This window comes from Scyliorhinus torazame, chromosome 5 (assembly GCF_047496885.1).
Source record: "Scyliorhinus torazame isolate Kashiwa2021f chromosome 5, sScyTor2.1, whole genome shotgun sequence".
Taxonomy (NCBI): Eukaryota; Metazoa; Chordata; class Chondrichthyes; order Carcharhiniformes; family Scyliorhinidae; genus Scyliorhinus; species Scyliorhinus torazame.
Window position 1 is genome coordinate 124,138,354 of NC_092711.1, and position 14,786 is coordinate 124,153,139.

A 14,786-nucleotide genomic window follows, 5' to 3' on the forward strand; every position below is an offset into this window, starting at 1 on the left:
CATCACTTTTCATTAAAACCGGGACGGGTTAGAAATGTCGGACGTTTTAACCAAGTCAAATCCCGGTGGGAGCAAACAGAATAACAGGAAAGCGCTCTGACAGGGTGCAAGTCAGGAGAGATTAAATGAGAAAAGGCCTAGGGTTCCCTGGCCACAGAGTGAGGTGAGCATCGAATGAGAGAATAATTACACCACAGTATGAGGCCATTCCAGCCGCTGTGTCTGTGCCAGCTCTCAGCAACTACCGCCCGGATACAAAGACGAAGTGGAAACAAGATTCAAACCCAAATCTGCGATGGTAGTACACACAGAATGGGGGCAGCATTTACAGTGTGAGACGGTTGCACACACTATGAGTGTGAAAGCTGTATTGAGCCCAGTGGAAAGATGCGCTGCTGTTCCTCGAGTGTTTGTTGAGCTTCTTTGGAACATTTCAGGAGGCCGAGGTCCGGAAGGTCAGCGTTAAGATGCAGCTCTCCAGTCAGTTCAATTCTCCACTTTGGCTCTGTAGATTAGATGGGTCACGTCCCTGTGAAGTTAACGCAGATCATGTTAAGTTCGATCTAATTTCTACATCTCGTGGTTTTATATGTTGAAACATCTGTTTTTGGAAGAAACAGCAGTCGACTTGTAATAAGTGGCCTAGCCTCTCAGCCTCACCATGCGAATCTGCAGCAACACAGTGAGGTTGCACATTGTACACGTCCGTTGATTGCCAGCTGTTTCTGTAGTGTAGTGGTTATCACATTCGCCTAACACGCGAAAGGTCCCCGGTTCGAAACCGGGCAGAAACATCTCGTATTTCCAGTTTAGTCTGTTGCTGACTATTGCCGCAATCTCGTAACTGGTCTTCATCAACGAGAAATAACAAAATGCATGCACCCGTCTGGTTGTGGTTATTTTCGAAAGCCCTGCCTTCTCAATTTAACTTCCACTTCAAGCAAAACATAACTTATCTTCAGTTCTGTAAAGTTCGATTCCTGATTGTTTTATAAGTTGAGACATCGGTTTTAAAGAAACGGCTGTCTTCTTGTAATAAGTGACATGGCCTCTCAGACGAACCATGAGAAGCTGCAGCAACACAGTGAGGTTGAACATTGCACAAGTCCATTGATTACTGCACCGCCAGCGGTTTCTGTAGTGTAGTGGTTAGCACATTCCCCTAACATGCGAAAGGTCCCCGGGGCCATACCGGGTAGAAACATCAAGTGCTTCTCATGTTGTGTGAGGAATGTTTGCACAAAGTACTTTTGTTCCCCCATCTCGTATGTTCGAGGATTATGAGGTTTAGTCTCTCATGAGCCACTGAAATAAATTCCACATTAAGTAACAAGCACTGAATTTTCGACAGGCAATGAGAAGAAAAGGACCTTCCTATTTTGGATATTCGGAGCTAGTTCATCCACAACAGAATTTCATGCATTTACAAATGCAGATAAACATACTTATTCACCATCTCAAACATGTCTAAATGAACGACAAATGCAACTTACTGCGGATGCTTCATTCTGAAACAAAAACAGAACATACTGGACAATCTCAGCAGGACTGACAGCCTCTGTGGAGCGAGATGGCAGCGGTCGTTCCGGGCCTGGGTGACTCTTTGTCAAAGCTGGAGAACTGGAAATGGGGTCAGATTCAGACTAATGTGGATGGGGCGGGGTTGGCGTGCCCTATTGGGCCTCGATAGAGTGGTCAGCAATAGGTGGAAAATGACGAAAATGTCTCGGACAGAAAGAAAAAGGGAATGTAAATGAGGCTAATCAAGGCTAAGAAAGTTGCTGATAGTGGCGCCTCAAGAGATCAGAATGTGTTAATAGCAGAACAAAGAAAACAGTGTGTCAGCGAACAATTGGCGACAGGGTTGCTCAAGTAGGATGGTATGGGCTGGGGGGAGGGGCGCAATGCTGAGGGTAAAACATACCAATGGAAGGAATGAAAATAACTTGATGGAAATAAACAGATGGTGGAGGGAGAAGAGAGATTACACAGTCTGATGTTGTTGAACTGAATAAAATGAAATATACAGAGGGCTGCCTGAATCAACTGGAATTAGTCAATAGAGGTAAGTGAATGTCATACCCCTAGACCAACGAGCCCCGGGAAAGTAACAGAAGCACGCTGTTATTGCCATCGAAAGTCGATCTAACATCTGCGGAAAATACTGGAACAACTCAGCGAGTCAGGCGGAATTTGTCGACAGGACAACAAAGCTTGTCTTTCACCATCACCTTTCATTAAAACCGGGACGGGTTAGAAATGTCGGACGTTTTAACCAAGTCAAATCCTGGTGGGAGCAAACAGAACAACAGGAAAGCGCTCTGACAGGGTGCAAGTCAGGAGAGATTAAATGAGAAAAGGCCTAGGGTTCCCTGGCCACAGAGTGAGGTGAGCATCGAATGAGAGAATAATTACACCACAGTATGAGGCCATTCCAGCCGCTGTGTCTGTGCCAGCTCTCAACAACTACCGCCCGGATACAAAGAAGAAGTGGAAACAAGATTCAAACCCAAATCTGCGATGGAAGGACACACAGAATGGGGGCAGCATTTACAGTGTGAGACTGTTGCACACACTATGAGTGTAAAAGCTGTAAGAAACAGCAGTCGTCTTGTAATAAATGGCCTAGCCTCTCAGCCTCAGCATGCGAATCTGCAGCAAACAGTGAGGTTTCACATTGTACACGTCCGCTGATTGCCAGCTGTTTCTGTAGTGTAGTGGTTATCACATTCGCCTTACACGCGAAAAGTCCCCGGTTCGAAACCGGGCAGAAACATCTCGTATTTCCAGTTTAGTCTGTTGCTGACTATTGCCGCAATCTCGTAACTGATCTTCATCAACGAGGAATAGCAAAATGCATGCACCCGTCTGGTTGTGGTTATTTACGAAAGCCCTGCATTCTCAATTTAACTTCCACTTCAAGCAAAACATAACTTATCTTCGTCTGTAAAGTTCGATTCCTGATTGTTTTATAAGTTGAGACATCGGTTTTAAAGAAACGGCTGTCTTCTTGTAATAAGTGACATGGCCTCTCAGACGAACCATGAGAAGCTGCAGCAACACAGTGAGGTTGAACATTGCACAAGTCCAATGATTACTGCACCGCCAGCGGTTTCTGTAGTGTAGTGGTTAGCACATTCCCCTAACATGCGAAAGGTCCCCGGGGCCATACCGGGTAGAAACATCAAGTGCTTCTCATGTTGTGTGAGGAATGTTTGCACAAAGTACTTTTGTTCCCCCATCTCGTATGTTCGAGGATTATGAGGTTTAGTCTCTCATGAGCCACTGAAATAAATTCCACATTAAGTAACAAGCACTGAATTTTCGACAGGCAATGAGAAGAAAAGGACCTTCCTATTTTGGATATTCGGAGCTAGTTCATCCACAACAGAATTTCATGCATTTACAAATGCAGATAAACATACTTATTCACCATCTCAAACATGTCTAAATGAACGACAAATGCAACTTACTGCGGATGCTTCATTCTGAAACAAAAACAGAACATACTGGACAATCTCAGCAGGACTGACAGCCTCTGTGGAGCGAGATGGCAGCGGTCGTTCCGGGCCTGGGTGACTCTTTGTCAAAGCTGGAGAACTGGAAATGGGGTCAGATTCAGACTAATGTGGATGGGGCGGGGTTGGCGTGCCCTATTGGGCCTCGATAGAGTGGTCAGCAATAGGTGGAAAATGACGAAAATGTCTCGGACAGAAAGAAAAAGGGAATGTAAATGAGGCTAATCAAGGTGCTGATAGTGGCGCCTCACGAGATCAGAATGTGTTAATCGCAGAAAGTAAGCAGTGTGTCAGCGAACAATTGGCGACAGGGATCAGATTGCTCAAGTAGGATGGTATGGGCTGGGGGAGGGGGGCAATGCTGAGGGTAAAACATATCAATGCAAGGAATTAAAATAAGATGATGGATACAGATGGTGGAGGGGGAAGAAGCAGATGGTGGAGGGGGAAGAGAGGTTACACAGTCTGATGTTGTTGAACTGAATAAAATGAAACATACAGAGAGCTGCCTGAATCTACTGGAATAAGTCAATAGAAGTAAGTGAATATCCACACATAGACAAGCTTTTAGAAAATGTCTTGATTGTCTCGGGAACGTATTGGTTCCCTGCTGTGTGAGCTCAGCTTCTCAAAGGAAACCCAATGTGAATGAATCCCGCCGAATGCGCCACAGAGGCTCAACAAGGAATAGCAAAATGCATTCACCCGGCTGGGCCAGTGGCGCAATGGATAACGCGTCTGACTACGAATCAGGAGATTCCAGGTTCGACTCCTGGCTGGCTCGAAATTCGAACTTTTGGCGTGCGCTTTAACTCACTGGGTGGGACAGCTGATTCTTGATGCAGAGCAAAGTGAGCAGAACGTCTTCAATTCTCGTATCGAAAGTTGATCCGACATCTGCGGAAGATACTGGAACAACTCAGCGAGTCAGGCGGGATTTGTCGACAGGACAACACAGCTCGTCTTTCACCATCACTTTTCATTAAAACCGGGACGGGTTAGAAATGTCGGACGTTTTAACCAAGTCAAATCCCGGTGGGAGCAAACAGAATAACAGGAAAGCGCTCTGACAGGGTGCAAGTCAGGAGAGATTAAATGAGAAAAGGCCTAGGGTTCCCTGGCCACAGAGTGAGGTGAGCATCGAATGAGAGAATAATTACACCACAGTATGAGGCCATTCCAGCCGCTGTGTCTGTGCCAGCTCTCAGCAACTACCGCCCGGATACAAAGACGAAGTGGAAACAAGATTCAAACCCAAATCTGCGATGGTAGTACACACAGAATGGGGGCAGCATTTACAGTGTGAGACGGTTGCACACACTATGAGTGTGAAAGCTGTATTGAGCCCAGTGGAAAGATGCGCTGCTGTTCCTCGAGTGTTTGTTGAGCTTCTTTGGAACATTTCAGGAGGCCGAGGTCCGGAAGGTCAGCGTTAAGATGCAGCTCTCCAGTCAGTTCAATTCTCCACTTTGGCTCTGTAGATTAGATGGGTCACGTCCCTGTGAAGTTAACGCAGATCATGTTAAGTTCGATCTAATTTCTACATCTCGTGGTTTTATATGTTGAAACATCTGTTTTTGAAAGAAACAGCAGTCGACTTGTAATAAGTGGCCTAGCCTCTCAGCCTCACCATGCGAATCTGCAGCAACACAGTGAGGTTGCACATTGTACACGTCCGTTGATTGCCAGCTGTTTCTGTAGTGTAGTGGTTATCACATTCGCCTAACACGCGAAAGGTCCCCGGTTCGAAACCGGGCAGAAACATCTCGTATTTCCAGTTTAGTCTGTTGCTGACTATTGCCGCAATCTCGTAACTGGTCTTCATCAACGAGAAATAGCAAAATGCATGCACCCGTCTGGTTGTGGTTATTTTCGAAAGCCCTGCCTTCTCAATTTAACTTCCACTTCAAGCAAAACATAACTTATCTTCAGTTCTGTAAAGTTCGATTCCTGATTGTTTTATAAGTTGAGACATCGGTTTTAAAGAAACGGCTGTCTTCTTGTAATAAGTGACATGGCCTCTCAGACGAACCATGAGAAGCTGCAGCAACACAGTGAGGTTGAACATTGCACAAGTCCATTGATTACTGCACCGCCAGCGGTTTCTGTAGTGTAGTGGTTAGCACATTCCCCTAACATGCGAAAGGTCCCCGGGGCCATACCGGGTAGAAACATCAAGTGCTTCTCATGTTGTGTGAGGAATGTTTGCACAAAGTACTTTTGTTCCCCCATCTCGTATGTTCGAGGATTATGAGGTTTAGTCTCTCATGAGCCACTGAAATAAATTCCACATTAAGTAACAAGCACTGAATTTTCGACAGGCAATGAGAAGAAAAGGACCTTCCTATTTTGGATATTCGGAGCTAGTTCATCCACAACAGAATTTCATGCATTTACAAATGCAGATAAACATACTTATTCACCATCTCAAACATGTCTAAATGAACGACAAATGCAACTTACTGCGGATGCTTCATTCTGAAACAAAAACAGAACATACTGGACAATCTCAGCAGGACTGACAGCCTCTGTGGAGCGAGATGGCAGCGGTCGTTCCGGGCCTGGGTGACTCTTTGTCAAAGCTGGAGAACTGGAAATGGGGTCAGATTCAGACTAATGTGGATGGGGCGGGGTTGGCGTGCCCTATTGGGCCTCGATAGAGTGGTCAGCAATAGGTGGAAAATGACGAAAATGTCTCGGACAGAAAGAAAAAGGGAATGTAAATGAGGCTAATCAAGGTGCTGATAGTGGCGCCTCAAGAGATCAGAATGTGTTAATCGCAGAAAGTAAGCAGTGTGTCAGCGAACAATTGGCGACAGGGATCAGATTGCTCAAGTAGGATGGTATGGGCTGGGGGAGGTGGGCAATGCTGAGGGTAAAACATATCAATGCAAGGAATTAAAATAAGATGATGGATACAGATGGTGGAGGGGGAAGAAGCAGATGGTGGAGGAGGAAGAGAGGTTACACAGTCTGATGTTGTTGAACTGAATAAAATGAAACATACAGAGAGCTGCCTGAATCTACTGGAATAAGTCAATAGAAGTAAGTGAATATCCACACATAGACAAGCTTTTAGAAAATGTCTTGATTGTCTCGGGAACGTATTGGTTCCCTGCTGTGTGAGCTCAGCTTCTCAAAGGAAACCCAATGTGAATGAATCCCGCCGAATGCGCCACAGAGGCTCAACAAGGAATAGCAAAATGCATGCACCCGGCTGGGCCAGTGGCGCAATGGATAACGCGTCTGACTACGAATCAGGAGATTCTAAGTTCGACTCCTGGCTGGCTCGGAATTCGAACTTTTGGCGTGCGCTTTAACTCACTGGGTGGGACAGCTGATTCTTGATGCAGAGCAAAGTGAGCAGAACGTCTTCAATTCTCGTATCGAAAGTTGATCCGACATCTGCGGAAGATACTGGAACAACTCAGCGAGTCAGGCGGCATTTGCCGACAGGACAACACAGCTCGTCTTTCACCATCACTTTTCATTAAAACCGGGACGGGTTAGAAATGTCGGACGTTTTAACCAAGTCAAATCCCGGTGGGAGCAAGCAGAATAACAGGAAAGCGCTCTGACAGGGTGCAAGTCAGGAGAGATTAAATGAGAAAAGGCCTAGGGTTCCCTGGCCACAGAGTGAGGTGAGCATCGAATGAGAGAATAATTACACCACAGTATGAGGCCATTCCAGCCGCTGTGTCTGTGCCAGCTCTCAGCAACTACCGCCCGGATACAAAGACGAAGTGGAAACAAGATTCAAACCCAAATCTGCGATGGTAGTACACACAGAATGGGGGCAGCATTTACAGTGTGAGACGGTTGCACACACTATGAGTGTGAAAGCTGTATTGAGCCCAGTGGAAAGATGCGCTGCTGTTCCTCGAGTGTTTGTTGAGCTTCTTTGGAACATTTCAGGAGGCCGAGGTCCGGGAGGTCAGCGTTAAGATGCAGCTCTCCAGTCAGTTCAATTCTCCACTTTGGCTCTGTGGATTAGTTGGGTCACGTCCCTGTGAAGTTAACGCAGATCATGTTAAGTTCGATCTAATTTCTACATCTCGTGGTTTTATATGTTGAAACATCTGTTTTTGAAAGAAACAGCAGTCGTCTTGTAATAAGTGGCCTAGCCTCTCAGCCTCACCATGCGAATCTGCAGCAACACAGTGAGGTTGCACATTGTACACGTCCGTTGATTGCCAGCTGTTTCTGGAGTGTAGTGGTTATCACATTCGCCTAACACGCGAAAAGTTCGAAACCGAGCAGAAACATCTCGTACTTCCAGTTTAGTCTGTTGCTGACTATTGCCGCAATCTCGTAACTGGTCTTCATCAACGAGGAATAGCAAAATGTATGCATCCGTCTGGTTGTGGTTATTTTCGAAAGCCCTGCCTTCTCAATTTAACTTCCACTTCAAGCATAACTTATCTTCAGGTCTGTAAAGTTCGATTCCTGATTGTTTTATAAGTTGAGACATCGGTTTTAAAGAAACGGCTGTCTTCTTGTAATAAGTGACATGGCCTCTCAGACGAACCATGAGAATCTGCAGCAACACAGTGAGGTTAAACATTGCACAAGTCCATTGATTACTGCACCGCCAGCGGTTTCTGTAGTGTAGTGGTTAGCACATTCCCCTAACATGCGAAAGGTCCCCGGGGCCATACCGGGTAGAAACATCAAGTGCTTCTCATGTTGTGTGAGGAATGTTTGCACAAAGTACTTGTGTTCCCCATCTCGTATGTTCGAGGATTATGAGGATTAGTCTCTCATGAGCCACTAAAATAAATTCCACATTAAGTCACAAGCACTGAATTTTCGACAGGCAATGAGAAGAAAAGGACCTTCTTATTTTGGATATTCGGAGCTAGTTCATCCACAACAGAATTTCATGCATTTACAAATGCAGATAAACATACTTATTCACCATCTCAAACATGTCTAAATGAACGACAAATGCAACTTACTGCGGATGCTTCATTCTGAAACAAAAACAGAACATACTGGACAATCTCAGCAGGACTGACAGCCTCTGTGGAGCGAGATGGCAGCGGTCGTTCCGGGCCTGGGTGACTCTTTGTCAAAGCTGGAGAACTGGAAATGGGGTCAGATTCAGACTAATGTGGATGGGGCGGGGTTGGCGTGCCCTATTGGGCCTCGATAGAGTGGTCAGCAATAGGTGGAAAATGACGAAAATGTCTCGGACAGAAAGAAAAAGGGAATGTAAATGAGGCTAATCAAGGTGCTGATAGTGGCGCCTCAAGAGATCAGAATGTGTTAATCGCAGAAAGTAAGCAGTGTGTCAGCGAACAATTGGCGACAGGGATCAGATTGCTCAAGTAGGATGGTATGGGCTGGGGGAGGGGGGCAATGCTGAGGGTAAAACATATCAATGCAAGGAATTAAAATAAGATGATGGATACAGATGGTGGAGGGGGAAGAAGCAGATGGTGGAGGGGGAAGAGAGGTTACACAGTCTGATGTTGTTGAACTGAATAAAATGAAACATACAGAGAGCTGCCTGAATCTACTGGAATAAGTCAATAGAAGTAAGTGAATATCCACACATAGACAAGCTTTTAGAAAATGTCTTGATTGTCTCGGGAACGTATTGGTTCCCTGCTGTGTGAGCTCAGCTTCTCAAAGGAAACCCAATGTGAATGAATCCCGCCGAATGCGCCACAGAGGCTCAACAAGGAATAGCAAAATGCATTCACCCGGCTGGGCCAGTGGCGCAATGGATAACGCGTCTGACTACGAATCAGGAGATTCCAGGTTCGACTCCTGGCTGGCTCGAAATTCGAACTTTTGGCGTGCGCTTTAACTCACTGGGTGGGACAGCTGATTCTTGATGCAGAGCAAAGTGAGCAGAACGTCTTCAATTCTCGTATCGAAAGTTGATCCGACATCTGCGGAAGATACTGGAACAACTCAGCGAGTCAGGCGGGATTTGTCGACAGGACAACACAGCTCGTCTTTCACCATCACTTTTCATTAAAACCGGGACGGGTTAGAAATGTCGGACGTTTTAACCAAGTCAAATCCCGGTGGGAGCAAACAGAATAACAGGAAAGCGCTCTGACAGGGTGCAAGTCAGGAGAGATTAAATGAGAAAAGGCCTAGGGTTCCCTGGCCACAGAGTGAGGTGAGCATCGAATGAGAGAATAATTACACCACAGTATGAGGCCATTCCAGCCGCTGTGTCTGTGCCAGCTCTCAGCAACTACCGCCCGGATACAAAGACGAAGTGGAAACAAGATTCAAACCCAAATCTGCGATGGTAGTACACACAGAATGGGGGCAGCATTTACAGTGTGAGACGGTTGCACACACTATGAGTGTGAAAGCTGTATTGAGCCCAGTGGAAAGATGCGCTGCTGTTCCTCGAGTGTTTGTTGAGCTTCTTTGGAACATTTCAGGAGGCCGAGGTCCGGAAGGTCAGCGTTAAGATGCAGCTCTCCAGTCAGTTCAATTCTCCACTTTGGCTCTGTAGATTAGATGGGTCACGTCCCTGTGAAGTTAACGCAGATCATGTTAAGTTCGATCTAATTTCTACATCTCGTGGTTTTATATGTTGAAACATCTGTTTTTGAAAGAAACAGCAGTCGACTTGTAATAAGTGGCCTAGCCTCTCAGCCTCACCATGCGAATCTGCAGCAACACAGTGAGGTTGCACATTGTACACGTCCGTTGATTGCCAGCTGTTTCTGTAGTGTAGTGGTTATCACATTCGCCTAACACGCGAAAGGTCCCCGGTTCGAAACCGGGCAGAAACATCTCGTATTTCCAGTTTAGTCTGTTGCTGACTATTGCCGCAATCTCGTAACTGGTCTTCATCAACGAGAAATAGCAAAATGCATGCACCCGTCTGGTTGTGGTTATTTTCGAAAGCCCTGCCTTCTCAATTTAACTTCCACTTCAAGCAAAACATAACTTATCTTCAGTTCTGTAAAGTTCGATTCCTGATTGTTTTATAAGTTGAGACATCGGTTTTAAAGAAACGGCTGTCTTCTTGTAATAAGTGACATGGCCTCTCAGACGAACCATGAGAAGCTGCAGCAACACAGTGAGGTTGAACATTGCACAAGTCCAATGATTACTGCACCGCCAGCGGTTTCTGTAGTGTAGTGGTTAGCACATTCCCCTAACATGCGAAAGGTCCCCGGGGCCATACCAGGTAGAAACATCAAGTGCTTCTCATGTTGTGTGAGGAATGTTTGCACAAAGTACTTTTGTTCCCCCATCTCGTATGTTCGAGGATTATGAGGTTTAGACTCTCATGAGCCACTAAAATAAATTCCACATTAAGTCACAAGCACTGAATTTTCGACAGGCAATGAGAAGAAAAGGACCTTCCTATTTTGGATATTCGGAGCTAGTTCATCCACAACAGAATTTCATGCATTTACAAATGCAGATAAACATACTTATTCACCATCTCAAACATGTCTAAATGAACGACAAATGCAACTTACTGCGGATGCTTCATTCTGAAACAAAAACAGAACATACTGGACAATCTCAGCAGGACTGACAGCCTCTGTGGAGCGAGATGGCAGCGGTCGTTCCGGGCCTGGGTGACTCTTTGTCAAAGCTGGAGAACTGGAAATGGGGTCAGATTCAGACTAATGTGGATGGGGCGGGGTTGGCGTGCCCTATTGGGCCTCGATAGAGTGGTCAGCAATAGGTGGAAAATGACGAAAATGTCTCGGACAGAAAGAAAAAGGGAATGTAAATGAGGCTAATCAAGGTGCTGATAGTGGCGCCTCAAGAGATCAGAATGTGTTAATCGCAGAAAGTAAGCAGTGTGTCAGCGAACAATTGGCGACAGGGATCAGATTGCTCAAGTAGGATGGTATGGGCTGGGGGAGGGGGGCAATGCTGAGGGTAAAACATATCAATGCAAGGAATTAAAATAAGATGATGGATACAGATGGTGGAGGGGGAAGAAGCAGATGGTGGAGGGGGAAGAGAGGTTACACAGTCTGATGTTGTTGAACTGAATAAAATGAAACATACAGAGAGCTGCCTGAATCTACTGGAATAAGTCAATAGAAGTAAGTGAATATCCACACATAGACAAGCTTTTAGAAAATGTCTTGATTGTCTCGGGAACGTATTGGTTCCCTGCTGTGTGAGCTCAGCTTCTCAAAGGAAACCCAATGTGAATGAATCCCGCCGAATGCGCCACAGAGGCTCAACAAGGAATAGCAAAATGCATTCACCCGGCTGGGCCAGTGGCGCAATGGATAACGCGTCTGACTACGAATCAGGAGATTCCAGGTTCGACTCCTGGCTGGCTCGAAATTCGAACTTTTGGCGTGCGCTTTAACTCACTGGGTGGGACAGCTGATTCTTGATGCAGAGCAAAGTGAGCAGAACGTCTTCAATTCTCGTATCGAAAGTTGATCCGACATCTGCGGAAGATACTGGAACGACTCAGCGAGTCAGGCGGGATTTGTCGACAGGACAACACAGCTCGTCTTTCACCATCACTTTTCATTAAAACCGGGACGGGTTAGAAATGTCGGACGTTTTAACCAAGTCAAATCCCGGTGGGAGCAAACAGAATAACAGGAAAGCGCTCTGACAGGGTGCAAGTCAGGAGAGATTAAATGAGAAAAGGCCTAGGGTTCCCTGGCCACAGAGTGAGGTGAGCATCGAATGAGAGAATAATTACACCACAGTATGAGGCCATTCCAGCCGCTGTGTCTGTGCCAGCTCTCAGCAACTACCGCCCGGATACAAAGACGAAGTGGAAACAAGATTCAAACCCAAATCTGCGATGGTAGTACACACAGAATGGGGGCAGCATTTACAGTGTGAGACGGTTGCACACACTATGAGTGTGAAAGCTGTATTGAGCCCAGTGGAAAGATGCGCTGCTGTTCCTCGAGTGTTTGTTGAGCTTCTTTGGAACATTTCAGGAGGCCGAGGTCCGGAAGGTCAGCGTTAAGATGCAGCTCTCCAGTCAGTTCAATTCTCCACTTTGGCTCTGTAGATTAGATGGGTCACGTCCCTGTGAAGTTAACGCAGATCATGTTAAGTTCGATCTAATTTCTACATCTCGTGGTTTTATATGTTGAAACATCTGTTTTTGAAAGAAACAGCAGTCGACTTGTAATAAGTGGCCTCGCCTCTCAGCCTCACCATGCGAATCTGCAGCAACACAGTGAGGTTGCACATTGTACACGTCCGTTGATTGCCAGCTGTTTCTGTAGTGTAGTGGTTATCACATTCGCCTAACACGCGAAAGGTCCCCGGTTCGAAACCGGGCAGAAACATCTCGTATTTCCAGTTTAGTCTGTTGCTGACTATTGCCGCAATCTCGTAACTGGTCTTCATCAACGAGAAATAGCAAAATGCATGCACCCGTCTGGTTGTGGTTATTTTCGAAAGCCCTGCCTTCTCAATTTAACTTCCACTTCAAGCAAAACATAACTTATCTTCAGTTCTGTAAAGTTCGATTCCTGATTGTTTTATAAGTTGAGACATCGGTTTTAAAGAAACGGCTGTCTTCTTGTAATAAGTGACATGGCCTCTCAGACGAACCATGAGAAGCTGCAGCAACACAGTGAGGTTGAACATTGCACAAGTCCATTGATTACTGCACCGCCAGCGGTTTCTGTAGTGTAGTGGTTAGCACATTCCCCTAACATGCGAAAGGTCCCCGGGGCCATACCGGGTAGAAACATCAAGTGCTTCTCATGTTGTGTGAGGAATGTTTGCACAAAGTACTTTTGTTCCCCCATCTCGTATGTTCGAGGATTATGAGGTTTAGACTCTCATGAGCCACTAAAATAAATTCCACATTAAGTCACAAGCACTGAATTTTCGACAGGCAATGAGAAGAAAAGGACCTTCCTATTTTGGATATTCGGAGCTAGTTCATCCACAACAGAATTTCATGCATTTACAAATGCAGATAAACATACTTATTCACCATCTCAAACATGTCTAAATGAACGACAAATGCAACTTACTGCGGATGCTTCATTCTGAAACAAAAACAGAACATACTGGACAATCTCAGCAGGACTGACAGCCTCTGTGGAGCGAGATGGCAGCGGTCGTTCCGGGCCTGGGTGACTCTTTGTCAAAGCTGGAGAACTGGAAATGGGGTCAGATTCAGACTAATGTGGATGGGGCGGGGTTGGCGTGCCCTATTGGGCCTCGATAGAGTGGTCAGCAATAGGTGGAAAATGACGAAAATGTCTCGGACAGAAAGAAAAAGGGAATGTAAATGAGGCTAATCAAGGTGCTGATAGTGGCGCCTCAAGAGATCAGAATGTGTTAATCGCAGAAAGTAAGCAGTGTGTCAGCGAACAATTGGCGACAGGGATCAGATTGCTCAAGTAGGATGGTATGGGCTGGGGGAGGGGGGCAATGCTGAGGGTAAAACATATCAATGCAAGGAATTAAAATAAGATGATGGATACAGATGGTGGAGGGGGAAGAAGCAGATGGTGGAGGGGGAAGAGAGGTTACACAGTCTGATGTTGTTGAACTGAATAAAATGAAACATACAGAGAGCTGCCTGAATCTACTGGAATAAGTCAATAGAAGTAAGTGAATATCCACACATAGACAAGCTTTTAGAAAATGTCTTGATTGTCTCGGGAACGTATTGGTTCCCTGCTGTGTGAGCTCAGCTTCTCAAAGGAAACCCAATGTGAATGAATCCCGCCGAATGCGCCACAGAGGCTCAACAAGGAATAGCAAAATGCATTCACCCGGCTGGGCCAGTGGCGCAATGGATAACGCGTCTGACTACGAATCAGGAGATTCCAGGTTCGACTCCTGGCTGGCTCGAAATTCGAACTTTTGGCGTGCGCTTTAACTCACTGGGTGGGACAGCTGATTCTTGATGCAGAGCAAAGTGAGCAGAACGTCTTCAATTCTCGTATCGAAAGTTGATCCGACATCTGCGGAAGATACTGGAACGACTCAGCGAGTCAGGCGGGATTTGTCGACAGGACAACACAGCTCGTCTTTCACCATCACTTTTCATTAAAACCGGGACGGGTTAGAAATGTCGGACGTTTTAACCAAGTCAAATCCCGGTGGGAGCAAACAGAATAACAGGAAAGCGCTCTGACAGGGTGCAAGTCAGGAGAGATTAAATGAGAAAAGGCCTAGGGTTCCCTGGCCACAGAGTGAGGTGAGCATCGAATGAGAGAATAATTACACCACAGTATGAGGCCATTCCAGCCGCTGTGTCTGTGCCAGCTCTCAGCAACTACCGCCCGGATACAAAGACGAAGTGGAAACAAGATT

At 46.0% G+C, this 14,786-nt stretch overlaps 10 non-coding genes across 10 annotated transcripts; all 10 read left to right on the plus strand.

Moving 5' to 3' along the window:
* The first annotated feature begins 721 nt into the window (after positions 1-721).
* trnav-aac (transfer RNA valine (anticodon AAC)) lies at positions 722-794 on the plus strand. Its single transcript has one exon. It is a non-coding gene; the product is annotated as a tRNA-Val (tRNA).
* Positions 795-2,703: 1,909 nt separating this feature from the next.
* On the plus strand, positions 2,704-2,776 carry trnav-uac (transfer RNA valine (anticodon UAC)). The gene has a single exon. It is a non-coding gene; the product is annotated as a tRNA-Val (tRNA).
* A 1,453-nt stretch (positions 2,777-4,229) lies between these two features.
* Positions 4,230-4,302, plus strand: trnar-acg (transfer RNA arginine (anticodon ACG)). Its single transcript has one exon. It is a non-coding gene; the product is annotated as a tRNA-Arg (tRNA).
* A 907-nt stretch (positions 4,303-5,209) lies between these two features.
* Positions 5,210-5,282, plus strand: trnav-aac (transfer RNA valine (anticodon AAC)). The gene has a single exon. It is a non-coding gene; the product is annotated as a tRNA-Val (tRNA).
* Positions 5,283-6,737: 1,455 nt separating this feature from the next.
* Positions 6,738-6,810, plus strand: trnar-acg (transfer RNA arginine (anticodon ACG)). The gene has a single exon. It is a non-coding gene; the product is annotated as a tRNA-Arg (tRNA).
* Positions 6,811-9,232: 2,422 nt separating this feature from the next.
* On the plus strand, positions 9,233-9,305 carry trnar-acg (transfer RNA arginine (anticodon ACG)). Its single transcript has one exon. It is a non-coding gene; the product is annotated as a tRNA-Arg (tRNA).
* Positions 9,306-10,212: 907 nt separating this feature from the next.
* Positions 10,213-10,285, plus strand: trnav-aac (transfer RNA valine (anticodon AAC)). The gene has a single exon. It is a non-coding gene; the product is annotated as a tRNA-Val (tRNA).
* A 1,455-nt stretch (positions 10,286-11,740) lies between these two features.
* trnar-acg (transfer RNA arginine (anticodon ACG)) lies at positions 11,741-11,813 on the plus strand. The gene has a single exon. It is a non-coding gene; the product is annotated as a tRNA-Arg (tRNA).
* Positions 11,814-12,720: 907 nt separating this feature from the next.
* Positions 12,721-12,793, plus strand: trnav-aac (transfer RNA valine (anticodon AAC)). Its single transcript has one exon. It is a non-coding gene; the product is annotated as a tRNA-Val (tRNA).
* Positions 12,794-14,248: 1,455 nt separating this feature from the next.
* Positions 14,249-14,321, plus strand: trnar-acg (transfer RNA arginine (anticodon ACG)). Its single transcript has one exon. It is a non-coding gene; the product is annotated as a tRNA-Arg (tRNA).
* The last annotated feature ends 465 nt before the right edge of the window (positions 14,322-14,786 follow it).